Source organism: Callorhinus ursinus, unplaced genomic scaffold (assembly GCF_003265705.2).
Source record: "Callorhinus ursinus isolate GAN/ISIS: 27379988/994484 unplaced genomic scaffold, GSC_fseal_2.0 scaffold36, whole genome shotgun sequence".
Taxonomy (NCBI): domain Eukaryota; kingdom Metazoa; phylum Chordata; class Mammalia; order Carnivora; family Otariidae; genus Callorhinus; species Callorhinus ursinus.
The window spans coordinates 12776202-12804055 of NW_027397098.1; positions in this window are offsets into that span (position 1 = coordinate 12776202).

The following is a 27854-nucleotide window of genomic DNA, read 5'->3' on the forward strand; positions in this document are numbered from 1 at the left end:
TTTTTATTCTTATTTTATCCCTTCATAATAGTTTTCCTTTTTTTTTACATATATATATATATATATATATATATATATATATATATATATAAGTTGTTCTCTCTTTAAAATTTTGAGATACATTTTCTTTTAACAGATCAAAATATACCTAAATCACTAGTGTATGGCTTTGTTCTAGTCTCCTGCCTTATCACACTCTCTCCCTTTTTTTTTCTTTTCTTTTTTTTTAAATCTTCTTCTTTCTTTTTTCAATTAACTTCTTATCTTATCAATTCCTTTTATAAAATCATTTATAATTTTCATCTTTACAGTCATCTTCCATCCCTTCATTGTATCAACCCTTATTTTGTACATATATGTCTTTCTTCCTTTAAAATTTTAGGAGGCACTTTCTTCTAACAGACCAAAATACGCCCAAAATCTAGTGTGTGGCACTGATCCATGCACTAGCCTGATCATATTTAATCATATTCTGGTATTTTTTGTTTTGTTCTGTTTTTGTTTGTTTGTATCTTTTTCTTTTTCTTTTTCTTTCTTTTTTTTCTCTTTATTCTTTCTTTCCCTTTCTTTCCCCCTGGTTTCAGGTCTTTTCTGATTTGGATAGAGTATATTTGCTGGGAACGTTGTTAACCTGTTAGCATTTTGTTCTCTCATTCATCTCTTCTCCTCTGGACAAAATGAAAAGACAAAAAAAGTCACATCAGCAAAAAGAACAAGAAGTAGTACCATCTGCCAGGGACCTACTCAATACGGACATTAGTACGATGTCGGACCTAGAATTCAGAATCGTGACTTTAAAGATACTAGCTGGACTTGAAAAAAAGCGTGGAATTTATTAGAGAACCCTTTCTGGAGAAATAAAAGAACTAAAATCTAACCAAGTCAAAATCAAAAAGGCTATTAATGAGGTGCAATCAAAAATGGGGGCACTAACTGCTAGGATAAATGAGGCAGAAAAGAGAATCAGTGATATAGAAGACCAAATGATGGAAAATAAAGAGGCTGAGAAAAAGAGAGATAAACAACTACTGGATCACGAGGGCAGAATTTGAGAGATAAGTCATACGATAAGATGAAACAACATTAGAATAATTGGGATCCCAGAAGAAGAAGAAAGAGAGAGAGGAGCAGAAGGTATATTGGAGCAAATTATAGCAGAGAAATTCCCTAATGTGGGGACAGAAACAGGCATCAAAATCCAGAAGGCACAGAGAACCCCTCTCAAAATCAATAAAAATAGGTCAACACCCTGACATCTAATAGCAAAACTTACGAGTCTCAGACAAAGAGAAAATCCTGAAAGCAGCTCGGGAGAAGAGATATGTAACCTACAATGGTAGAAACATTAGATTGGCAACAGACCTATCCACAGAGACGTGGCAGGCCAGAAAGGACTGGCAAGATATCTTCAGAGCACTAAACGAGAAAAATATGCAGCCAAGAATACTATATCCAGCTAGGCTATCACTGAAAATAGAAGGAGAGATAAAAAGCTTCCAGAACAAACAAAAACTAAAGGAATTTGCAAACACGAAACCAGCCCTCCAAGAAATATTGAGAGGGGTCCTCTAAGCAAAGAGAGAACCTAAAGCAGCAAAGAGCAGAAACGAACACAGACAACAGACAGTTAACAGTCACCTTACAGATAATACAATGGCACTAAATTCATACCTTTCAATAGTTACCCTGAATGTAAATGGCCTAATACCCCAATCAAAAGACACAGGCTATCAGATTGGATTAAAAAACAAGACCCATCACTATGCTGTCTGCAAGAGACTCATTTTAGACCCAAAGACACCCCCACATTGAAAGTGAGGGGGTTGAAAACCATTTACCATGCTAATGGACACCAAAAGAAAGGTGGGGTGACAATCCTTATATCAGAGAAATTAGATTTTAAAACAAAGACTGTAATAAGAGATGAAGAAGGATACTCTATCTTACTTAAAGGGTCTATCCAACAAGAAGATCTAACAATTGTAAATATCTATGCCCCGAACATGGGAGCAGCCAATTATATAAGGCAATTAATAACAAAAGCAAAGAAACACATTGACAACAATACAATAATAGTGGGGGACTTTAACACCCCCCTGACTGAAATGGACAGATCATCTAAGCAAAAGATCAACAAGGAAATAAAGACTTTAAATGACACACTGGACCAAATGGACTTCACAGACATATTCAGAACATTCCATCCCAAAGCAACGGAATACACATTCTTCTCTAGTGCCCATGGAACATTCTCCAGAATTGATCACATCCTAGGTCACAAATCAGGTCTCAATCGGTACCAAAAGATTGGGATCATTCCCTGCATATTTTCAGACCACAATGCTTTGAAACTAGAACTCAACCACAAGAGGAAAGTCGGAAAGAACTCAAATACATGGAGGCTAAAGAGCATCCTACTAAAGAATGAATGGGTCAACCAAGAAATTAAAGAAGAATTAAAAAAATTCATGGAAACCAATGAAAATGAAAACACAACTGTTCAAAAACTTTGGGATACAGCAAAGGCAGTCCTAAGAGGAAAGTATATGGCAATACAAGCCTTTCTCAAGAAACAAGAAAGGTCTCAAATACACAACCTAAACCTACACCTTAAGGAGCTAGAGAAAAAACAGCAAATAAAGCCTAAACGCAGCAGGAGAAGAGAAATCATAAAGATCAGAGCAGAAATCAATGAACTAGAAACCAAAAGAACAGTAGAACAGATCCACGAAACTAGGAGGTGGTTCTTTGAAAGAATTAACAAAATTGATAAACCCCTGGCCAGACTTATCAAAAAGAAAAGAGAAATGACCCAAATCCACAAAATCATGAATGAAAGAGGAGAGATCACAACCAACACCAAAGAAATACAATTATAAGAACATATTATGAGCAACTCTATGCCAGCAAATAGATAAGCTGGAAGAAATGGGTGCATTCCTAGAGAGGTATCAACTACCAAAATTGAACCAGGAAGAAATAGAAAACCTGCACAGACCTATAACTGCTAAGGAAATTGAAGCAGTCATCAAAAATCTCCCAAGAAACAAAAGCCCAGGGCCAGATGGCTTCCCAGGGGAATTCTGCCAAACATTTCAAGAAAAATTAATACCTATTCTCCTGAAACTGTTCCAAAAAATAGAAATGGAAGGAAAACTTCCAAACTCATTTTATGAGGGCACCATTACCTTGATCCCAAAACCAGAAAAAGACCCCATCAAAAAGGAGAATTACAGACCAATATCCTTGATGAACATGGATGCAAAAATTCTCACCAAAATACTAGCCAATAGGATCCAACAGTACTTTAAAAGGATTATTCACCATGACGAAGTGGGATTTATCCGTGGGCTGCAAGGTGGTTCAACACCCGCAAATCAATCAACGTGATACCAATACATTAACAAAAGAAAGAACAAGAATCATATGATCCTCTCAATAGATGCAGAAAAAGCATTTGACAATATACAGCATCCTTTCTTGATCAAAACTCTTCAGAGTATAGGGATAGAGGGTACATACCTCAATATGAAAAACCTATAGTGAATATCATTCTCAATGGTCAGGAACGCGGCAGAGATGTCCACTATCACCGCTGCTATTCAACATAGTATTAGAAGTCCTAGCCACAGCAATCAGACAACAAAAAGAAATCAAAGGCAAATCCAAATTGGGAAGAAGGAAGTCAAACTCTCACTCTTTGCAGATGATATGATACTGTATGTGAAAAACCCAAAAGACTCCACCCCAAAACTGCTAGAACTCATACAGGAATTCAGGAAGGTAGCAGGCTATAAAATCAATGCACAGAAATCAGTGGCATTCCTATACACCAACAACAAGACAGAAGAGAGACAAATCAAAGAGTCGATCCCATTGACAATTGCACCCAAAACCATAAGATACCGAGGAATAAATTTAACCAAAGAGGCAAAGGATCTGTACTCAGAAAACTATAAAATACTCATGAAAGAAATTGAAGAAGACAAAGAAATGGAAAAACGTTCCAAGCTCATGGATTGGAAGAACAAACTTTGTGAAGATGTCAATGCTATGTAGAACAATCTACACATTCAATGCAATCCCCATCAAAATACCATCCACTTTTTTCAAAGAAATGGATCAAATAATCCCAAAATTTTTATGGAACCAGAAGAGACCCCGAATAGCCAGAGGAATATTGAAAAGGAAAAGCAAAGCTGGCGGCATCACAATTCCGGACTTCCAGCTCTATTACAAAGCTGTCATCATCAAGACAGTATGGTACTGGCACAAAAACAGACACATAGATCAACGGAACAGAATAGAGAGCCCAGAAATGGACCCTCAACTCTATGGTCAACTAATCTTCAACAAAGCAGGAAAGAATGTCCAAAGGAATAAAGACAGTCTCTTCAACAAATGGTTTCGGGAAAATTGGTCAGCCACCTGCAGAAGAATGGAACTGGACCATTTCCTTACACCACACACAAAAATAGACTCCAAATGGTTGAAAGACCTAAACGTGAGACAGGAGTCCATCAACATCCTAAAGGAGAACACAGGCAGCAACCTCTTCGACCTCAGTCGCAGCAACTTCTTCCTAGAAACATCGCCAAAGGCAAGGGAAGCCAGGGCAAAAATGAACTATTGGGGTTGCATCAAGATAAAAAGCTTTTGCACAGCAAAAGAAACAGTCCACAAAACCAAAAGACAACCGACAGAATGGGAGAAAATATTTGCAAATGACATATCAGATAAAGGGCTAGTATCCAAAATCTATAAAGAACTTATCAAAGTCAACACCCAAAGAACAAATAATCCAATCAAGAAATGGTCAGAAGACATGAACAGACATTTCTCCAAAGAAGACATCCAAATGGCCAACAGACACTTGAAAAAGTACTCAACATCGCTCGGCATCAGGGAAATCCAAATCAAAACCTCAATGAGATAGCACCTCACACCAGTCAGAATGGCTAAAAGGAGCAAGTCAGGAAACGACAGATGTTGGCGGGGATGCGGAGAAAGGGGAACCCTCCCACACTGTTGGTGGGAATGCAAGCTGGTGCAACCACTCTGGAAAACAGTATGGGTGTTCCTCAAACAGTTGAAAATAGAGCTACCATATGATCCAGCAATTGCCCTACTGGGTATTTACCACAAAGATACAAATGTAGGGATCCTAAGGGGTACATTCACCCCGATGTTTATAGCAGCAATGTCCACAATAGCCAAACTGTGGAAAGAGTCAAGATGTCCATCAACAGATTAATGGATAAAGAAGATATGGTATATATACACAATTGAATATTATGCAGCCATCAAAAAGAATGAGATCTTGCCATTTGCAACAACGTGGATGGAACTGGAGGGTGTTATGCTGAGTGAAATAAGTCAATCAGAGAAAGACATGTATCATATGACCTCACTGATATGAGGAATTCTTAATCTCAGGAAACAAACTGAGGGTTGCTGGAGTGGTGAGGGGTGGGAAGGACGGGGTGGCTGGGTGATAGACATTGGGGAGGGTATGTGCTATGGTGAGCGCTGTGAATTGTGCAAGACTGTTGAATCACATATCTGCACTTCTGAAACAAATAATGCAATATAAGTTAAGAAAAAAGAAGAAGGAGAAGATAGCAGGAGGGGAAGAATGAAGGGGAGTACGTTGGAGGGGGATACGAACCATGAGAGACGATGGACTCTGAAATACAAACTGAGGATTCTGGAGGGGAGGGAGGTGCGGGGATGGGTTATCCTGGTGGTGGGTATTAAGGAGGGCACATTCTGCGTGGAGCACTGGGTGTTATGCACAGACAATGAATCATGGAACACTACATCCAAAACTAATGATGTAATGTATGGTGATTAACATAACAATTAAAAAAAGTGTCCATGAAAAAATTTCATGCAAATTACTTACAAGAAGTAATAAAATCTATGACAAAAACCAACCACTTTGACATAAGAGATACTGGCTATGTGTACAAAATTCTGTAACTCAACAACAACAAAAAGGAACAAGTTTTCCAAGAATGAGATAAAACCCTTAACATAAAATATCTTCAGTAAAAATCCAAAGAGGGACAAGAAATACTTTTTCAATTGTGATACAGGCAAATAAAAATCTCTAGAACCCTCAGAGGGGCTTCACTGTATTTGTGATGAGTTAGTCAGGTAGTATAAATGGGGGGAAAATTCTCTGAATATAGATGTTCATTTTTTTTTGATGTTTTCTCTGAGTCACTAAAGTGAAAACCATTTTGGAAAATGAAAATAGTTCTTAGAATTTCAGGTAGATTTTGCAAATTTTAAATCATCACTTTCTATCTTCCTTATCAGGAAGTCCTCACTGAATGCAGATTATGGGCTTGGCAGTGAGTAAAGGAAGGAAAAATAAGACAAAAGGGACCATGCTCAAAGCACTCCAACCTAATATGAAAGCAAGTTTGCAGTGGATGAGGGATAGACAACATGACAATATGAGAAGTTATTTGTCATGGGAGAAGATTAATACGTGCCTTATAGACTGTCAGCCCATTCCCATTTTCCTGTGTTTACGTTTGGAGACATATTATTTGATTCTTTTTCTATAAATGTGATTACAAATAAGACATTTAACAATACTAAAATTTTACATGATTGTAAAGGTAAGAATACCTGGAAAGAATAGTATTTCTTCCATAGAGGTACAATAGGAGAAGAAGATATCAAGATCCTAATAGGAGACTTTAGTGTATGATAACAGCCATGGGTTAGAATGGTGTCCAAGGATCTTTAGGAAAAGCGTGAACTCTTAGTTATTATTTAGAGAGATTCATAATTCCATCACATTGTTCACATAAAATACATCTGTCAAGAGACTGGTAGAAGTAGGAAAGAGGAAAATACGAGAGAGAAAAAGAACCAGAACCTAACTAGTCCTCCGCTAAGAGAAGGACCAGGACAGGGCTGTGCGTTTAGAGCAGGGTGGTCACTGGGTCTCCTGCGTAATGTCTGGTCAACATCTATTTAGAGAACCATCTGCAGCAGGAGGATCGTGGTGGCATTAATCAGTCTGTCCCCAGCTCAAAGACCTTGTGTTGTGAACCAGGCGCCTCCCTGGGGATCTCATCTACCACTTCGAGCGTTTTGGGATCATCCTCCGGCCCTATCTAATGTTCTTTTTCTGGGGAGCTCCACTGAGTGTGGTGTTTTCCTCTTACTGCATTCCCAGGGCTGATTCAAGGGCCCCAGTCTTTTCTCACCCCTTTTTATTGGTTCCCTAGGGAGCTACCCTGCTGCAGCATCCCTGAATCCATCGTTTTATCTAGCTCTGTTCTAGACAAAAACTTCATGTTTTGGAGCAGCATTTTCCAAAACATCCTCGGAACGCTAGTTTTATAAAAGCTCAACACATCCTCCCTTTCCAACAAACAGAAGAGTTTTGAATAGTTGCATACCTGTTCACAATGTATATTAATATGTCCAAGAGTCTGAGAACTTCTTGAGTAGAAACATACTCTGTATCTTAATTCATTCCTGATTTTTAACACAGTGATAAGAGTGCACAATCAGCGCAGCATACATCGGAAGTTGCATCTCCGGAGGAGTGATGCAGAGACCTGATCGGGTCACTTAAACTCTTGGGGGGTTACAGAATGGAAACCCTGGGGAACCCCAGCAGGCTGAGAGAAAAGGCCATGAGAAAAAAATGGGATGTCTTTCATCAGTGAAGTAACCATGAAGGTGGGTTTTCTTGTGGCATAAGATAAACTGCATGCCCTCCCTGGGTCTGCGCACACTGAAAAGGTCACAGCCAAGAGCCAAGTAAAGACTATGTTTGGTCCTGCTTCATTGAGTGTCAGTGCCCGTGTGGGTCCTTCAGGTGAAGTCTGTTCAGGGAAGATGACGAAAAACAAAGCAGGTTCAGTTCAGAAGGGAAACTATTATGTGTCTCGTTGAGTTTCCTGAAACGCCACCAGAGGGGTTAAATTCCGTTTCACGGGACGATGACTAATCGCCGTGTGTCACCAGGGAGTAAAACACAGTTTTATCCTCATTGTGGTCTTATTTGCTTTGGAATGATAGGATATGCCGGGAGATTTCTGGGGGGAAGTTAGAGGTCCGTAAAAATGCCCATTAGCTCTCTGAGAACATGGAAAACCACATCCTAAAATTCACTTGTAAGCACTCCCCACAAATCATATGATTATCCTGTAAAATAGCTCTTCCAATGGACGTTGTCAGGAATGGGTATTTAGGGTACAGTGTTCTGTGTTGAATATTTATGGCATTTTATCCTTCAGACCATGACACCCTTTGGAATTCAGTGGGTCTCGCTCTGTGTTCCTTTGCAAAGCTCTTCTGCGCGTGCATAGAGATACTTCTGAGCACTTAATACGTGCTCTTGTAGTGCAGTCTATGTGTCCTTCATGAGGCTCTGCGAAGGGCATCACTCTAACCATCATCATGATCTTACGGATCAGACAACTTGTCTTTTTTTTTTTTTTGGTGCAAAATGGTGATTTTATTAAAACACAGGGACAGGACCTGTGGGCAGAAAGAGCTGCTGCCTCAGACAGCTTGTCTTGACCGAGCTAATGCTGTCTCCAGGCCAAGGATTCTTCATGACTGCTCTGTGGCTCTTTTCCTGTCTTGTAAAATATATCCTGAAGAAAGAATTACATAACTCTCCTGTGTCTAGACCCCGATAGAATTTTCATCACTTGGCTGGGTTTTGCACAAAACGTCTCCCCAACCAAGTCCCAGATTATTAACAGTGAACATTAGCCCATGTCTAATTTGTTTAATAATTATGTCTAATGTTGTTAATAATAAAACACATCATCAGACATTTGGAAAATCATTCATAATAGAAAAAAGAAAAAAGGAGAAAGAAGAGAGCAGTGTTTTATCATGGCCAATTTAAAACAGCTTGTTTTTTTTTGTTGTTGTTGTTTTTTTGTCATCTCCATTACAGTTCCAATTACTGAGATATGTAAAAGGCCAGCTTAAGAAAAGGCAACATATTGAAAAGAAAGCAAAGACAAAATGTTCGGGCCTGAGTAAACACTATTCCTCTGCAAATTGGTGTCAACAGTAGTTAAACCTTCATATGAAAACAGCAAAGAGAAACTTATAGTTCACTTCGGTTTCAGAATTTGCTAAAGCAAGGACACAGAACTGCTTTGCTCTGAGTTTAAACATTTTAGTTTCTCTTGTTTTTCATGGTGTTTTGCATAAAATACTGTTAAGGACATTGAATGGCAAACAGAAATGACCCCATTGTCTGAAGGAGGTCATCCAGCATGAGGGTTAAGGCTGGGCTTTGGGGCGTGAGCTGGGATGGTATACCCGCCCAAACACACATCACTTGTCTGCTGATGCATGAGATTTTCATCAACCTCCACTGTGCTGCCCAGGCCCGCTCTGAAGACCAGAAGAATGCCCATGAAGGATGGTGCCCTGTGGCTGGCTCATCGAGGGTCCCTTGTGAGATGAGTGAGTATGGCCCAACTGGTTAGTGCAAGTACTAGTACTATGAGTGAGTAACATGGCACATTTCCAAGTGTTTGCTAGTTAGAAGGTCCATGACTATCCACTTCTTCTTCATACAATCATGTCAACTTTGTACCAATGGAATTGAATTTGACTTAAAATTTTTGTTCTTAAAAATGCATGCATTTTTAGAATTGCACGTTTCAGAAATAGAGAACAAGAGAAAAAAACCTACACGTGCCATCCACTGTCGCTCCATCCCTACTTGTCTATGTCTCTTCTAATGAGTGGGACATTCCTTGACACTAGGGTTTAAAAAGTTTTCTTCTCCCTTCCCTAGTCAGGTTCCTTTCCTATGATAAATCATGTTACTTTTCCCCACAGAGCTGTCTTCTTGGTGGGCTCAGCTCTGTTGTGTTTTCTCCGCCTGACACTTCAACGCTCACCTTGAGAAAGAATTTCAGGCAGCTAGCCAAATCACATGCCCTTTGTCTATGTCAATATTTATGCTACCTCTCCTCTGACTCTCCTCAAGTTTGTCTCCCTCAGAATTAATTATTAAGTTCTCAAAGGGATGTTTCCTTTGATAAGATTGTTTTTTATATAAAACTGCAGGCTTTTTAATTTAGAAAAAAATCACACAAACATTCAGAAAATATTTTTAAAAAAGTCCGTATTAGAAAAGAAAAAAATTTATGCTCAATTTTTGCCTTACTACATTTGACTATTTTTTTTCAGAACTTGTTCCCCCTTGCATGTAATTTGACAGAGTTACAATCCTGATGTAGATTATTTTTAACACAGAGATCACTTTCAATTCCTCCCCATCACCTTCACTATCAGCCAATACCAAATGAACCTATGAAACAAGGTCAGGGATTTGGAGAGTCGAGGGAAATGCGGGACACTGCAGAAATTATATGTTATGGTGGGGGGCAGCGATTAAAAGTATGATGCCTGGGATCCGGCCATGAGCTCAGGTGCCAGGTCTGCTCAGTAGCTGTGATACATCACCCCCCCCACCCCCTGTGCTTATTCACCCAATGGGGGCTCTGATCTTCAGCTCTCAGTGCTGGTGTGAGGATCGAATGAGGCCATCCCTGCAGAGCAGTTAACACACTATTGTTGATGTCATCATCTCTCTCCTTTATTTGCACTAGCTCCCCTTGATTTGCACCCACAATTTACAGAGTACCCTGTCAGACACGGGGGCGGGGGGAAAGACTGAACAAATCCTTGTGTGTTCTTAAGTATGGCCTGCGTGGGGAATCATCACTGACCAACCAACCGGAGCATTCTAACCTACTTATTCAGTATCTCTTCCAAATCTGTTGGATGAGTCTCTTCAGACTCGTCTTCCACGTGAAAAAGGGTGCTTCTCTTTCCCATGTAGGATGAAGAGCTGTGTCCACAGGGGAGTCAACATTTTGATAGATTCATCCACCTTGCTACTGACTGATCTACATTCCAAGAGTCAAGACATGGGACACGTCAAGGGAAATTTATACTGTGTGTAAATTCTTATCATATGGAAACAATCTGGGTTTACAGAAAGACCTAACCACTTTTGCACTGAACGTGAGATGAAGAAACCAGAAGAATGCCATTCATATCCAAACAAATGACTGAAGCCTTGGGAATGAGTCTCTTTACTAAGTGTCCTGAATCATCACATAGAGAACCATTTTAATAGACTCCTGGTGCTGTCGGTCCATGTCTAGTTTTCACAGACTGGTGCTGTTCTGGGTTCACCTTCATCGCAGAATCGTGGGTGGTTAAATCCCCAGTTAATGCTTAGTTAGCCAAACTCTTCCTGCTTAGGCATTAATGTTCTTTACAAGTCAATACTGAGGTCCTATCCACTCTGTCATCTTTGTGTCACCATGTCTCTAACTTTTTGGAATGATTAAATTCCCAAAGGAACTTAATACATTGATTTCATGTCCCGTGTAATTCACCTATGAATCACAATGCAAAAAGCCAGCAAGTGTAGAGATCCAAGACTACACAAACTCATAGATGGGAAGAGAGATGCCCTGCATGGGTGAATATTCCAGAAGCAAAATAAATGCATGGGAAAGCTAAACGTAACATGATGTGCAATTTTCTGAATTTCTGGCCACAGTTAGTGAGAGGAATTAAAGGCTGTGATGTTTGACTCAAAAAATCCTAGGCTCATTTTTCTTTGTGATAGATGATGCTGTGTTAATGACGAAATATGAAGCATCCCTTTTAGCGTGCTGCGAGCTTCCCAACTGTCTCCCAGCTACTTCTGTTTTATCCTCACAAAAGCATATGAGACAAATACATAACTCAGGAAGCTTAACCCTTTTGAACAGACCTCACAGGTATATGGATCAGGCTTGAGCCAAATTTATGTCAGAGCAAGCTAAGCAACTGGATTGTCCTTGGCTAATTGCCTCTGGAATATGGATCATAAAAATGCAATAAAGGAAGAATCAAAATCAACACACATAAAAAAGCTCAAAAAACATTAGGCCATTTGCTTTTTGAAGGACCGAATTATTTGATATAAGCTGTGTTTTGTTGCACTGGTGAAAACCCCTCCTGGCTTCTGCCCTCAGAGTTTGACAGAACAGCCCTTGCAAAGGTCACTGGTTATCTCCGTGTCACCAAATGAAAAAGGCATTTTCTCTTCCTCCTTTTTTTTTTTTTGAATTTCTACAACATTTGATGCAATAGACTGATGACTTCCTACTTCCTAAAACACTTTATCCCATCTTTCTGATTTTTCTTGTACCATGCCAGATGATATGTCTTAGACTTCTTTGCTGGGTCCTCTTTTCTACAGAAATCTTGAATGTTGCCTTTCCACTAATTCCTATCCAGGTTGATGGCTTCAGTTGCTGGTTGCTAATGCCTTTCCATTTGAGATTCCTGGCTTAGGCTTCTCTATCCAAGTGTTTATTAGACATTGCCGCTTGGATGTTTCAAAGCATCTTTAATTCAACATGTCACAAATGGGACTCTGGCTTCTCTTTCTCCCTCCCTTTGAATCCACTGTTGTGCCCAGTATTGGCCCCCTTGAAAGGCCCATAGCTCAGTGAAGGGCTCTTTCATCTACCTATCTTCACCAGATGTTTGGGAGAACCTTGCCACTTATCAAAAAGGCAGAGCATGGCTGTTTCTCCAAACATCCCCAGAAAGACCTGTGATCGATCAACAGGACAACTGTACGTTGGGGAATGGAAACAATCCAGATTTTCTAGGGATTATAAAATAATCTATCTGATAGGATGTTAATCCCTAGAGACACAAAATATCATGATGGTCTGTTGGCCAAAGAAAAGCAGCGGGTGATAGATAGACAGGTGGTATGAATCTATTTCACAGAGGGTCCAGGTAGGCCGTGAGCTTATCTGTGGCTATTTACAAAGTCTTGGAGACTATAAATATACTTAACAACCATCAGAATCCCCACAGAGGTCTTGCCATTGGAGCAAGCACTATTATGGTAGCAAGGAGCCAAATGGAAATTCCTGGAAATGCCCTCATCTTCAAAACAGTAAACGGAATGACACAGGAGAGTAATGGAGATTTGTGTCTCCATCAGGATGTCAAGATGCAGAAGTGGGGATTCCTATCACACCCTCCTCCAACTCACTCCTTTGGCTGGTAGAAAAGCCAGATGGATCTTGCAGAATGACTTGGATTATCACAAACTTAATCAGTAGTGATAACAATCACAGCTGCTGTACCAGATGTAGTATGTTCACTGGAATAAATCAACATAGCCTCTGGCCGCTAATACTTACCATGCACCCATTGATTGAGTAAACTTTCTTTGCAATGCCCATCGGTAAAGATAACCAGAGGAAGTTTGCCTTCATTTGCCAGGGAAGCCATAAACCTTTATTGCCATAGCACAGGGCTATGCCCAACCTCCTGCTTTTTGGCACAATTCTGGAGGAGCCTTGACTATCCCATATATTCTTATCACACTGGTCTATTATATCAGTAACTTCATGTTAAATGGACATCGGAGACAGTGTTTACAAGCAACCTAATTGGCAGCATGAGGGGATAATCGCTCTGGATCTCCAGATGTTTGCCAGGTTAGGGAGTTCCTCGGGGTCCACTTGTCTCACATGTGAAGATGTTTCTTCCAAAGTAAGAGGCCAGTTTCAGGGCATAGCCCTTAGAGGATCTCTCTGGATTCTGGCACAGCATAGATCATGTTGATTTTGCTGCTCTGCCTCCAGGTAGACTTCAATTTCTAAGCTCTGAAAGGAATCTGGAGTAGGAGAAGGCTGTGCAGAGCTGAGGTATGGTGAAAACTGTCTTGCTACTTGGACCTTAATCCCTAGTAGACCCGCCGGTACCTAGAAGTGTCTGTGGTAGAGGGAGATGATGCCTTCCGGAGGTTCCGGAAAGCTCCAGCAGCAGAATGACACACAGGCCTAGGAGTTTTGAGTAAGACCATGCTTACTCCTGATCACAATATTTTACCTTTGTGAAAAGCTGCTCCTGGTTTGCTCCTAGACCCAGGTAAAGACTGAATATCTAACCTGGGGATATCAGTAACTATGTTGCTATGTTATGACATAACTTGCCAAAATTGGGGTTTATACAAAGCATTGGGTCATAAAAGTTCATTTTGAATATGCACAGCAGCATTTTGTTATAACATGGAAATTGTATATGCAGGACTGGCCATGAGCAGGGGCACCAGGCACAGATAAATTGCTCAGGATTGACTCCCACAGGCCTTGTTCCTGTGGCCTTGCTGCCTTTCCCTCAGCACATATTAAGAGGCCTCCTAGGGAGTTCCCTATGATGAGTTAATAGAGGAGGGAAAGGGTTTACCTGGCTTACAGGTAGGCCGTCACAGCACATCTGCGCCAGCTAAGAGTTGGCTGCTATACCCCAGCCCCTTCGGGATGGTCAAGAAAGTTAGGGCACACACCTCCAGCTGTCTGCTGGTCATCCAGTTCCTGGAAGGGGAGATGGCCTGATGTTCAGATCTGATTCTTGGACAGTGGCTACTTGGAAGATTGGTGACCAGGAGGCCAGGAAAGAGGAGTGAGGAAGGATCATTCAGAGCGGTGACAGAGAGTGAAGATCCCATGTCTTGCAGAGATATGCCAAGTAGAGGACATTCATTTCCCAGGAAGCCCTCAGCGCACCAAGTGGCCTCTTATGTGACAGAAGACTGCCTTTTCCTGCAGGTGTTCCGAGTTGCCCTGGACACCTTGCACAAGTGTCCCAGCAGCAACAATGGGGTTCTTGTGTGAGACGAACAACATGGGCTCCCTTGCACCAAGCCCAGTGTGGCTTCAGCCACTTCTGAGGGGGCCCAACCTGCCAACATAAGAGGCCAATGTCGAATGCTTGATATGGCCTTTCTCAGGGGGGAGACTTGGCCACATATTGGGTATTTTATTAGAACTGTTTCATTATGGAGGGGGCTGTGATTTGTCCTCAAAAACCTTCCAAATACTCATCTGCCAACCCTACCCATAAAATGTGTGCCAACATCATTTGTGGACTTATGGAATGCCTTAACTCATGAGCGTGTCACCACAGAGACCATTGCCTGAGACTTAGGAACTCCTATATTGACAAAGGAACTTTGGCCTCCTACTGCTCAGAAGCAGCTGGTGAGATACCGTGGTAAGTTTGATGAATGCTAAATTATGGCACCAGTTAGGAGGGAACACCCTGCAAGGTTAGGACACTGTCTTTCAACGCATACTACAAGCCTTTAAACCAGGGCCAACGTATGGTATACTGTTCCCCAGCAGCCAAACTCTGTGGGTCCAGGAGCCAAGGGGTGGGAGCAGGAATCCTGTCTCACTGTCACATCTCATTACCCAATTTCAGACATTTGCCTCACATCTCTGCAATCCTGGGCTTCCAGTATCTGGAGACCCAGCATCCAAGGGAGGAATGCTTTTGGGAACACTGCCATGGTTTTGTTGAGTGACAAGCTAAGGCTGCCTCTTAGCCTTTGAGGCATAGAAGGAGGAACACAGGAGGTCACTGTACTACTCGGTATGGTTCACCTCAGTCACTAAGGGAAAGTTGGGTTGATTTCACACGATGACAGCTGGGCGGTTGTGAAACCCCCAGGTTCACTGAGCTGCCACCCACTGGTGCTGTCTCATCATCAGGGTCAATGGGAAACAATAGGAACTGAACAAATGCATGTCCGCTAGTGACCGACACCCTTTATTGATAGGACTTAAGAAAAAACAAATAAACAAGCAAAACATTTTGTGAGCCAACACGCTATGCCAGCTGAAGATAAGGGGAATGACTGGTGAGAGAGGGAAGGTGGGATGGTGAATTTAGGCTGTGCAAGGGAGGCTCTGTAGCGTCTCTGCTGCATATTTATCCTTTCTTCCCTCCCCCACCCCCACACTACTTTTCACAAAGGACTCTGGATACGGATAATATTATCATTTTGGTTCTTAGCGGAAGCTTGATTAAATGGACATCCTTCTATGAGGAGACAGTGGTTTGATGGGAAATGAGTTTCCTTTTGTTGGGTGTGCGAAAAGTTTCCATCGAAAAGAAGGACAGGTTGTACATTAAGTGGTGAAAAGGGCAGATCATGCTGGTGATTGTCTTCATGTCCCTCCAAAGCCATGTCCTGTCTCTGCTCTGTGACTCTCACCTCCATGGATGGTGTCGCCTGGTCTTTTTGGCCTCCTTAGTCAATACAGCCATGGAGAGGCATGGAAGGAAAGAGGGCGGGGGTTTCCTCCTATTCCCTTGCTGCTGGCCCAGGGCCTTGGCCGTTTTTGTGTACTTTTAGCCCCGGCTCTCTGCAGAGACACTCCTGCATGGAAGTGGCCATCAGTGGGCCTGGCAAAACCCACTTCAGGGTGGGGCTCAGAACTACCATTGCTTGTTTTCACAACCTCACTGTTGGTTTTCTCAACACTCTCTATACTGTTGTAAATATCCTTGTTATTAATGTCCCCAATTAATCCTCGTTAATGTGCCATCTGTTTCCTGCCAGGACACTGGCAGATACACTTCACAAATAGCTCTTAAATATGTCTACTTTTCTCCATCTCTACCTGTATCGGTGAGCTTGGGCTGCTACAACGAGATACCATAGCCTGGGTGGCTTACACCATGATGATGTACATCTCATGGTTTTAGAGGCTGGACACCCCAGATCAAGGTGCTGGCAGATTCGGTTCCCAGTGAGAGCTCACTTCCTGGCTTGTAGACAGTCACCTTCTCACTGTCCCCGCATGATGGAGAGAGTAAGTTCTGGTCTTTCGCTTCCTATAAGGACACTATTTCCATCACGGGGCTCCACCCTCATGGCCTCATCTGAACTGATCATCTACCAAAGGTTTCACCTCCAAAAACCATCACATTGGGGATTAGGCTTCAGCACACACGTTTTGGGGGACACAGACATTCAGACCATAACACTACTGTTACCAACTTACCCCTACATTACCCTCAACTCTAGTCCCACTACTGCTGCTAAAGACACATTCTACTCTTACCACCTTCCCACTCCGAGCGTGTGTGGTAGATGGTTAGTGTCCCCAAAGCATCACTTCTCCAGAGGTATCGTCAGATGTCCTTGCAGTGATGCCAGTAGAATGTGCCGAGTATGTGTCCCACCTCATCGGCTTTGCTCTGACCAGTGGAAAGCTATAGGCTGGAATGCTTGAGGAGATGCTAAATGTGCTTCTCTGATTCGATCTGGTCAAATTCACTTCTGCCATCTAATGAGAGGAACCAGCCCTGGAAGGCTATAGAATAAGAGCTCCATGTAAGAAGAAGACCTGAAACCACCCTACAGCCTGGGGGCATGTTGAGCCCATTGTAGCCAAGCCCATCAGACATACTGGCTTTTAAAAAAGTGGGTAGCTGAAAGTTACCTAATTTCCATCAATCTAGGAGTATTTAAGTAACCTATTAACCTATGTATGATAGTCACAGACATTATACAACTCAAAGATGATTGTAGTGACTATATAATAACCTGAGATCCACTGAAAAGTACACCATTAAGGGGAACAGGTTATAAATTGTATACATAATACATAAGAGGCCACACATAGATGAAGGGTTGGAAAGAAAAAAATGTTAATAGCCATTGCATTTTTGAGGAACAAGTATTTCACAATTTCTTCATATTTGAGGCAACTTAATGGAGCAAAAAGAGCAAAGGTTTGGAAATCACGCAGTCCTGAGCTTGAATCCCCACTTAGCCAATCCTTAGCTCTATGATGTCAGAGGTTATTGAGCTTCTCTGAGCTTCTATGTTCTTATCTGCTTCCTTATCTTTATCTTGTTTATCTCAAAAACCTATTGAGTGGACAGATGAGAAAAATGTCTGTAAATCACCTGCAGCTAGATGTTCTCTCTTTTCTTCTTCTTATATCACTTGTTATTATGTATAAAGAAAAAAAATAAAGGAAAGGAAAGGAAGGAAGGAGGGAAAGAAGGATGGAGGGAGGGAAGGAGGGAGGAAGGAGGTTCTTCGAATGAAGTAAATCGCTGTCTTTCTGAGAAGGAGTTACCAAGTGAACACCATTACAAAGATACACCCTCTCTCTAAGCAATAATAAAAATACAGATTCTCTTTCGGATTGGAATGTAGTGACAGCCAGTAATCTATATTTTTTAAAAGTTCCACAGGAATTGTGACTAGCCATTAACTCTGGGCATCACTGATGTAAACTCTGGAAGAACTAGCGTCATCTCGTGGGGAGTTTCAGGGCAGACTGAATGGTGGGTCCTGGGTGTTGGCTGGAGTGTAGGGGTCCACTTGTCATGCTTTAAGGTCCTTCTGGTTTCTGAGAAATGTCTGAGAAACCAGGCCAGTCTTTTTCATATGTCCATTTGTGAAAATGAAGACAAGGGGACAAAGGAAGAGTAAATTAAGAATGCATTTGAAAGGCTCTGATCCCCATCCTGTCCTGTTTAAAGAACAAACCCAACAAAACAGATGGGTCGGGTTGGGTTTTTATCCTGGCAGCCGCCTCGTCTTCACTTCCTGGGGCTCCGTGTGTAGACAGGACAGTATGTCATTGCACTACGTAACCTATCAACCAGATGTTTCATGATGGAGTTTTCCGGTGTAGGGGCCACGGGGCAAAATGTTAAATGAATTCTGGGTGAGGATATCCAACCCAAAGCAAGTGTGTTTGTGATCAGGAGTGGATCTGCCAATACCATTCTGCATCTAGGTAGAGCGTGCTGATTGTAGGGAATCATGAAGTCCATTTGCCAGTGAGCACTCCAGAATATTTGCAATCGCCGGGGAAGGAAATGAGTGGCTAGTGCCAGCTGCCCTCGGAGGGACCCCCATTCATCAGGCAGGTTGGATGAAGTAGTAGGCACAGCTCTGGACTGTGTCTGTGAACGGGGAGTTAGGAAACAGGCATGCTGGAACACAGCCCCAGGCACAAAGCAGGCACGGGACAGAAATGTGGGTGATTCCCAGAGCAAAGGTATAAATCCCCAGCGAGCCAGAGACAGACTTTGTAAACAACAGATCTGGGGGATTTTAGACTCTGAATTTGTTTAGCCCCACGAGTCCTTATCTGTTGGAAATTGTCAGAATTGTTACAACTGTATAGAAGACATGTGGAATGTTGCATGTGATTTGAACCATATGAATAATTGTGCAAAGCCCCAGTGCTTCATATTTAATGTGCTTCCTATTTCAGTAAGTCTGTTACATGGGAACATAATCGTAAAGCAAATAATTTGTCTCCCGATTCCTCGAAGTAAAATCACAGAAACATTGCATTCGACATTATGGCTTAAATAATACAATAAGTACCCGAGAAATGTGATTAATTTATTAACTGTGTGCTAGAGATCACAAAGATCATCAGATTCCTAGTCACTAAAAATGTGGAGGCTGCCTTTACTTGACTATTTTAAGAATGAAAATCGCAAAAAGTCAAGTCAGTGGTTTGAGGTAATAATGAAATCTTGAGAGAGATTTATCTCCTAAGCCTTAGTCACCTTCTACAGTTCCTGTCACTTGTGGAGAAACCGAAAGTATTCTGATCTTTCAGCACCTCCTCCAAGCTACAATTTCTGTTCAGGAGACTGCTTTCTAAGTTAGACAAAGCCTTTTTATTCATCGTTTGAGGGAATTATCGGTCTCCTTGGCTTGTTTTGCAACTCCCTTGAACACAAAAGTTGCTATGACATTTCTTATCACCCTCGCCCTTTGTGAATATTTATCTTCTGTTTTAAGAAACATCGAAACCTCCCTGCAGAATATTCTGACCTCACCACGCCTTTCGAAGCAGAGGCTTGAATCCCGACTAAGGGTTGGCCACCTTTCATTTCCACGCCCTTCGCTTGTTTTCTGTCTTCTCGGCTGAAAGTAAGCTTTATTAATTATGTAGAACATTACCCTCGGGTATAAATACATGGGCAACTTGGACACAAAGTCTGACTGAGAAGAATGGGGAGTGGATGTCAGCTAGAGCAAGTGGCCTTCAAGCATCCATTAGGCTGCGTCTACCCAGGGCAGCGAAGCGTCCACGCATTTGTCTGAGGAATGGAGACTGAGGAAGGGAGAGCTTTTGGGCTGTTGTTCTTGATGGTCTAGAAGATTACCTGACTCTTTATTTTTTCATTGTAGGCAAGTTATTTGAGTCTGGAGGGAAAGTAAAGTATTGCTGATAAGTGTTACTGCTGAATGTCACTACATTTTCATCTTTGGTGACGAGAATGGTCAAGTACCAAGTTGCCCTAAGTGTGTTACCACTACTTCTTTCTACTCTGATGAAACCACGTACCACACCTGCCCGCAGTGCCCGCAGTGTAGACCATCTGTTCTCCTATGGGCCTGAGTCACTTGTCTCTGTGGTCGCCATGCTAACCTGCACGGAAACATGTGTGTTCTATCAGGGGGAGTGGCATGATGTTGGAAAGAGGACTCTTGTGTTCAAATATGGACTCTGCCGCAATCTTCTGGGTGCTCCTAACAAATCACCTTATACAGCTCACCCATTTTTTTTTTTTTGGTAGAATAGGATGATGGGGTACATGAGTTCTGATCTCCATCCATTCCTCTCTTCATCCTGTCCTCATGGAGTTTTTGAGATGAAATGCAGCAGCATGTACAAAGCATTTTTGGTAGCCCTTTATGGGATTTAGCTAACCTACCTAATCATGGGCCCTTATGTATGGAGGGACTGCACTATTTACTCCACTTCTGTGTTACTGGTCCAGCAGTGGGGGAGGTAGTTAGGCAACAGGAAGTACAAATAGGCAAAGAAAGGAGTTGACACCCAGCATTCCACCTGATGACACATTCACTTTATCTTCTGCCTGAGAACTGTTTTCTTTCCTTAGAAATCATTTAAATCAGGCAAGAGAAGCAAGTCTGGTCTTATTTGCAAATTGTATGGCTATTCCTCTTTATTTTGCCTCGGATACTATTCACATTGTATCGTTGTACTTTGGTACGGAGGCAGATATTGAAATATTTGAAACAGGAGCATCTTCACAGGTGTGCAGTGCCTTTCCTTGATTCCAGCTGGATGAATGAATAACCGAAGGCATTGTTGATCAACATTTTAGTTCCTCTTTAAATGACGATAAATCAGAGTTCAGAATTCTTATTTTCACCCATGACTTTATTTAATAAGAACTACTTTTTAGGTGATTTAAGGGACTTTCTCTGCCTCACAGCGTTAACAATGAAGACACTTGTGTTTTGATCATCCCAGACATACATTTTCTGTATATAAATTTTATCTTTAAGAGCTTAAACTACTTCTAAAGCAAGTGCACTTTTATCCTGTGCTTCAAAGGTCTTTAAGAGCAGCTTTGGGAATAAGAAATGAAAATGCACTGGAGTTTGAAGTCTGGATTTCTGCCCTGGACCCAATGCTTATCCTATCGCTTCCAAGAAAAATTACCCTCCCACCCATAATTTTTTGGGAATCAAATAAAAAAATGTGTGAATGCTTTGAAAACTATGAGGAACTGCCTAGTTATAAATCCTCATTTGCAAATAAAATTCACTGCAGAGGGGAGATTCATCAGTTGCATGCCGTAGGTACAGAGTTCGGTTTCTGAAAGTGAATGTGACCCTACAATTGAGTTTTGTTATTCCTGTTATGAAACTGTGTTATAAACCTGTAGTGTATTTATTCCAGACATTTAATTTGTTATGAGATAATTGACAGAACAAGGATACTCCAAAGGCACCATTAATAAAGTATTTCTGGAACAACAGAGCAACTAATCTCAAATTTTTTTTAAATGTGCAAATTCTTTACTAGAGTTCTATTTAAGTCTATCCAGTGATATCCTAATGACATGCCAAGAAGGAGTGATCTCTATTCCACTCAAGGGCCTCAGTATCGATGACATCTATTCCCACTTCTGGCTAATAGGAAGGTGTCAACAAAATTGAATTCCAGTGTGCTTTCAGGTTAGCTACAAAAAAAGCCTTGTACACAAACCATAATACTCGAGTGACCATTTATTCAACAAATATTGGCTGTCGGATATATTCGAGACTGAATTTAGGACCTAGAGATTCAAAAATAACATCCACACAGCCTTTGCCTTCCAGGAAAACTCGGTCTCCTGGGGAAGAGTGGATGAATAACATATAAACAAGCAAGAATGACACCATGCAGCAGACATCACGATTCGGGTTTGGAGAGAGGGGTGTGTGTGGGAACAGTGAGGACAGCGTTGCTCATGCTCTTGAGGCTTTTTTATTTGAAGATTTTATTTATTTGAGAGAGAGAAAGCGAGAGACAGGGCACAAGTGGAGAGGGAGGAGTAGAGAGAGAGGGAGAAGCAGACTCTCCGCTGAGCAGGGAGCCTGACATGGGACTCGATCCCAGGACCCTCCTGGGATCATGACCTGAGCTAAAGGCAGACGCTTAACCAACTGAGCCACCCAGGTGCCCCCGTGCTCCTGAATCTTGATAAAAATTTGTCTTAAAAAATAAACTCTCCAACGGACACAGACAATGATGCAACCTCGTGTTACGTAGCTGCAGACGTAACTGGGGAATTCTCAGCAAGCATCCTCTCTGACTTTAACAGCAACTGCTTGTGAGCAGATATGTGGACCTGCTTGAATGATTTCAAGACAAGGGGAAATGAAATTGGGTGTTAGTGACCGCCAGATATATCTTAAAGCTCTGTGGCAGCATTTCAAAAAACTATTCAAAATACACTCTGTTACGTGAGGGGCATTAGGTGATGTATGGAAGTTTGAATCACTATATTGTACACCTGAGACTATAAGACTATATATTAACTAACTGTAATTAAAGTAAAAATTTAAAAAAAAGACAAAAAAATGCAGTCTGTTCTCATTGCTGCTTCCTCTCCTCCCACCCCACCTAGACCTCTGTGGAGTGAGTTTTGAGTTTTCTTGGTGTGCCTATTTGATTGTAGGGTGCATGGAGGAATAACAAGGAAATCCCCATTTCAGATGATTGAGTCATAGACTCTCAGTTCAGAATAGAGCTATTTAGACCTCAGTGTTGCCCTGAGAAGGAATCTCCTTTGTAGCAACACTACTCACCATAAGTTCTATCCGAGTAACTTGTGAGGACATTATGTGCCTTACAGGACCCCACAGAGCATCCACTCTCTCTTCTAAATAACATCCAACAAAGTATTGAGGACAATAGGTCTACTCTAACCTTTTCTTCCCCAAACCAAAAATCCCCAGTTTCTTCAACTTATTTGTCTAATGACTTGATTTACGTTCTCTTTAGCCATCATAGTATTTCTTTTTTAAGATTTTATTTATTTATTTGACAGAGCGAGACACAGCGAGAGAGGGAACACAAGCAGGGGGAGCGGGAGAGGGAGAAGCAGGCTTCCCGCCGAGCAGGGAGTCCGATTCGGGGCTTGATCCCAGGACCCTGGGATCATGACCTGAGCTGAAGGCAGACACTTAATGACTGAGCCACCCAGGCACCCGCATCATAGTATTTTTTAATATGTCCTTTTTTTGGCCATTTTTTAAAAGTTCGTTTATTTATTTAAGTAATCTCAACAGCCAAAGTGGGGCTCGAACTCACAACCCTGAGATCAAGCATCACGTGGTCTTCTAACTGAGTCAGCCAGGAGCCCCAATATGTTCTTCTAAACTTACTAATAGTTCTCTTAAAATGCAGTCTTTAATTAAGAATATCAGATATAAATGATGGAAACCCAATTCGAACTGATAAAAGTAAACAAAAGCCAAACAAAAACCAGGTGAATCAGTGTATCCACTGATTCATGAAGCTATAGAATCCAAAAGCGGAGCGGTCTTTGGCCATGAGTAAATCAGGTGCTCTAAGGACATCATCAGGAATTGATCAGACTTTGAATTTCTTGTGTAGATTGAGTCTCAGGTAGGCTGTCTCCAAGGAGTAAAAAGATGGCTTCCAGAAGGTCGAGACTTGGTATTTGGCAAACCCCAGAGAGAATACCTGTTTTGTATGAGTTTCAGCAAAGGCCTTGGGATTGAGTTGAATTGCAATGGATTGGGTCATTTACCAAAGAAGATGAGGCTTGGGTCACATGCCTACTCTTGGAAATGAGTTGGAATGAATTCTAAAGCATATGGATTGAAAGTTCAGAGGGAGTAATTTTGATTGCTGGAAGAAGGGAGATGAATGCTCATAAGGGCAGAAGCAATGCATGTCCACCACATAAAACACTGCAGGTCTTGACCTCATCTCTGGGAACTCACACCAACAAATGTGCCACAGAGAAACATTAATGACACTCAAGATGGTGACAACTCTTCCAGCATTTGAATTCCACTAGTCCCACTTGCTTTGTAATTATCAAAATCACTACCGTGGCAAAGAACTGACTTCTCTTATCCCTTTGGAAAGAATTGTACACAACTGATGAGTAATAAACATGGCAGAAATGGAAGGGAAGTGGGACGCCTGGGTGGCCCAGTTGGTTAAGCATCCTCCTTCAGCTCAGGTCATGATCCCAGGGTCCTGGGATGGAGCCCCTCATTGGGCTCCCTGCTCAGCGGGGAGTCTGCTTCTCCCTCTGCCTCTGCCTCTGCCCCTCCCCCTCCACGCGTGCTCAGTCACTCGCTTTCTCTCAAGTAAATAAATAAAATCTTAAAAAAAAAGAAGAGGGAAGTAAAGCAGCTGTCATGTGTGATGTTTTTAATCCTAACTTAAAGATTTTGAAAAAATGAGCTTTATTTTCTATTGGTCCTGGCATTCAGCAATCTCTTCCTATCTTTAACCACATTTTATTTAAAAACATCTTAATACTTGAAATCAGAATTCCATCATCAACTTCCAGATTTAACTAAAACTGATAATCACATTTAATTATATCTTATCTGTTTAATTTTTTAATGTTTCTCTTCTTTCCTGGACCCTGTGAGGGTTTCTCGAGCTTTTTTCCCCTTTACCTTGGATAACATGGTTATTTCCAGTGGTTCTTCTCCATGCAAGATATTATGGAAAAGTTAATTTTCAGCCTATGGATATCATTTTTTATTTTATTTCCAGGTAGAGTGGCCATGAACACAAAAAGGTAAATGAAAGGTACCCAAATATCAACCAAGAGAAAAATCCAAGGGCAGAGGATGAGTTCTGTGCATACAGATACTGCAGGCAACCTCAGAGATGGGGAGTCAGAGGAGACCGTTGACCACACTTTACAAGTTGGAAGATTCTCGGCACATTAATTAAGAATTACAGCAACAGAAATTTTGGCTAAATTGAGTTTACCTGTCTATTATCTGCAACCAAAGCATTTCCTAAATGAGTTAAAAATAAATCAAAGCCAGGAACATATTTCAACTATTCAGAGAGCAAACTGTTCTCCAGTACACAATGCTATCGAGGACCCGTTTAGAAATAATTGAAAGGCTCCATAGGACTAAGCTCTGTCTTTTCTTAACACATGAATAACAGATCTCTTTGTCCCCAGATAACAGACTTCATCCTCCGTTCCTTCTTACCTGGCATATGATGTGACAGGTGTTCCAAGTAGCTTCTGAGAATTTACTTCTCCTACTTATGGACTTTTCCAAGCATACCACTTGGAGCAGAACCTCCCACAGCTTCTACAGGAAGTCAGGGAGCCTTGTTAGATGATGACGAATGGGCCTGATAAAGGTCCAGGTCACAGGTGACTGGTTACTCCAGCACCGATGCTCAAGGAAACAGAAGGCTATTGAAAATCACATCCATCTCCAGACTTCCAGAGCCTTGATTTTCCTTCACTTCTCTTTCTATCAATCCTCTCCTTCTTACCCATTTCTGTCCTCAATTTCTTCGTTTTACCATTTCCTCCTAAATGGCTTTTAAGCACAATAATATGGAACAAAAGTGAATATAAAAATCCATATATGGGTCAAATACATTTTACATTACGTGCTTTGATTTTAAACTTCAGTCTAATTTAATATTAAGTATAGTTCAGAAAAACTGCATATGTTTGCATCTTCGTTAATTTTTCTGCTGTGGGTTGGTGATTTTCAGGCTGAGCAAGTTCTTTAAAATCACCAACATTTATTGCTTAGACTGGTTACATTTACTGTATGTGTCTGAAAATAGTAGCATGAATTTCTTTAAATAACCTACCAATCAGGCCTCAAATAAACTCAGGCTGGACTTCTTCCATATTCACCTCCATTTGTATGATCAGTTCAATGGAAAAGGCAGAATAAACTTGATCAGATTATTAAAATCTTCTCCAAAGTAAACCAAAATGGCACAGAATCCTGTCCCAGTAACGGATGGAGACCAGGTGTGAGACAAAACAGTTGCTAAAGATTATAACAGTTTTCAAATATTTTTTCAAGGCTACGAAACTCTTTCAAAGAAATCTTACCTAGCAGCATAGTATATCAAGTACACAGGAGAGGAGTCGTGTGGATTAAAGCAGGGTCGGTAAGGGAGGGGGATGTGGGCAGGACCCAACTAGCTCTTCCTCCCCTCTCCACCCACCCCCTCCCTCCCTGCAAGTCCCCACAAAATCCCAGAGGCATCATCTTGGGAAGCCAGAGAGCCCTGCAGAAGAATTGGTGAAGAGTTAGGTGGTTTGAGGTGAAGTACGATGAAGCTGGAAAATGTCACCTGACACCAGGCTTTGCCTTCACTTCATTCACGGGGTAGACCAAAGCAGAGGTCCTTCACTTAGAAAATACATGAAAAGCTCACTGTGGCTTCTAGTGAACAATGCACCTCTGGGGCCCAATTCCTAAGGCTGTGGTTTGCTACATTCTAGAGCCTTGGAAGCTGCATTATCTATCATAAGTCCTTGAACTGCTGCTGGGCAGGTGCTTTCAACACTGCATTTTAAGGGGCGCCTGGGTGGCTCAGTTGGTTAAGCGTCTGCCTTCAGCTCAGGTCATGATCCCAGGGTCCTGGGATCGAGCCCTGCATTGGGCTCCCTGCTCGGCGGGAAGCCTGCTTCTCCCTCTGCCTCTATCCCTGCTTGTGTTCCCTCTCTCGCTGTCTCTCTCTCTCTGTCAAATAAATAAATAAAATCTTAAAAAAAAAACCCAAAACACTGCATTTAAAAGAAACACTGGTCTAAAGTTTCTTCTCAGTGGTCCCCTGAGTGACTTCTTTCACTAAGAACAGCATCTTTGGTTCCTGAGGTTCTTTTTCTCTTTTCAGGTGTTTTAGTGATATTGTCCTTGATGCACCAGTCACCCTGACACACAAATGCACACAGAGACACAAACACAGTCACAGTCATATCTCTACTGAGCGCCAGTCCCACACACGCCATCAGTCTCAGCCTGTTGCGAACTACACATACGTGAGAACTCTAATAGGAGGGTGCTCTCTGTCACCATCCTAACCCTGCTCAGTTGTACTCCTACTTACCAATTCCTTGGAGGGAGGGTATAGTATTCTTTCCCATAAACTAGTAGGTTGGATTGAATTTACACAAACTTGCCTTAAAGAATTTGCTTTTATTTTCAGTTACAAATATGAAATGCCAATCCAACAGTTGTCCAAAGAAAAACTGGTTAAAATCCTGCCAGTTTGCTGTTGTCTTATCATCCCATGCTAAGAATACCTCAGGTTCCTGCAGAGAGAGTCATTGTTCCTGATGTCTATGTAGCTGTTCCACACAGACTAGAGAAAGGCCAATTAACGTCCAGGGGAGGGTGATTTGGTCTATAAGGTCAACATTTGGTACATGCCTAATGAATTATTTTGAGTCATTGAAGTTCTGTTGAAACATGTAATTGGAGTGTTAACCATGACCAGTTACATCTAAAGCTAGAAACGGCCGCACACAAATCATATTTTCCAGGAAGACATAACTATGTGAGCTGTGAGTGAAAATCTCTCTAAATTAGAAAGATCTGCTTAATTAGCATCTTCTCTTTTTTGGTGGTCTTTAAAATATGTGAAGGTAAGTTCATGATAGGATTTTAATATAGCAAGTTTTCT